We start from the raw sequence: 1,623 nt of genomic DNA on the forward strand, positions 1-1,623 counted from the left end.
TCTCACTACTCTAAAGGGCCCCTTTGGCAATAGGAAACACATAGACTATTGTGGGGATTGATTTTGGAATTTAGCTGCACTGTTATCAATTGTGCTTAGCCATACATGTTCATATCCTTGAAGATGTATCATGGAAATTTTGCAGCCTAGAAGACAAAAATTTAACTAACAAGTCAAAAGTACATGAGTCAAAAATTAAAAAACAATAATATTCCAAGTAGAGGTTCTAATAATGGCACAAATCAAGTTACAGGGGGAAGATAGCTCTTAAAATAAAAGGCCTAATGACTAACACTTTTTCTATTATAGTATAAAGGTTAGGAACCACAAGATATGGAGGCTCAACTAGGTCATTTATTTTTCTTAAGTCCTGGAGCAAATTCCATCTACCACTGGGTTGTTTTACAGCTCAGAAGTCCGCATGCAAGGCAGGGGTGAAATAAGGAACTGCTTATGAGGTTTTCCGTCAATTCCAACAACTAAGAAATAGTGAGAAGAGTTGGGACCTCAGAAGGCTTTTGTGACCAAATAGTAGGCTCTTGTTTCCAGCAGAAAATTAATATACTTACCAGTAATGATGACAAGGGAGGGGAGTTCCCATTCTTCTTCCATGTCTTCTCCCAAAGGCCCCGAAATGCATGTTTTTGAGATTGCAGTGTATCTTCTGGCCACTGTGCCATAAGAGCTCTTGACCAAGTGTCCTTCAAATCCACACTTAAAGCAAGTGATTCCTCTCTGCTCCCATGCCTATCTGAGGTTCTCGTCTGTGACACTGTCTACTGAAATGGCCCAGCTTTCCACAGTGGAAGCAATCCTGACCTCTTTTATTACCTTTGGATGGCACTGTTTATGAGTAAGACTTCCTTTTCCTGACACAGGCCCTAAACTGGCAGCAATAGCTGCCCCAATAATTTTGGCCATTCTCTCGCCTTTTCTCTTCCCTCTAAATCCCAGTTGTTAAAAGAGGGGAAAATTTAAGCAAATATATTACAAATAATTTGAAGATTATAATCTTTTAAGCTTAAGGCTAGAAGTATTAACACTATGATCATTTCCAATCCAGAGACACATGTTCCAATGACGTTCCTATTTTCCCTAAATGGTTTTGGTAAGAAGAATATTGTAAATGTGGATACAGTTCCACTATTCCTCCTCCATGCCACGATATAGTGTTATTAGCACGAGCAGTTATAAATCCATTGCCATCCAATACTACCAAAGGCAATATACACATTCAATGCAATCCCAATATAAATACCAATTCCATTCTTCAATGAGTTGGAAAAGGCAATCTCCAGCTTCATTTGGAATGCAAAAAAGGCATGAATAAGCAAAGCACTTCTTAAAAATAGAAAAAAGGTAGGAGGCATCTCACTTCCTGGCTTAAAATCCTACTACACTGCCGTGGTAGTCAAGACAGCATGGTACTGGTACAATGACAGACACATAGATCAATGGAATAGAACCCGAAAATCAGCCCATCTATTTATGGTCAACTGATTTTTGACAAGGAGATTAAATCAGTTAGGTGGGGAAATGACAGCCTTTTTAACAAATGGTCTTGGCAAAATTGGAAAACTATCTGCAGAAGAATTAAACAAGATCCCCACCTCACTCCATATA

The sequence above is a fragment of the Elephantulus edwardii genome, unplaced genomic scaffold (assembly GCF_000299155.1).
Source record: "Elephantulus edwardii isolate Elephantulus edwardi_28Jun2011 unplaced genomic scaffold, EleEdw1.0 scaffold00588, whole genome shotgun sequence".
NCBI classification, from domain to species: Eukaryota; Metazoa; Chordata; class Mammalia; order Macroscelidea; family Macroscelididae; genus Elephantulus; species Elephantulus edwardii.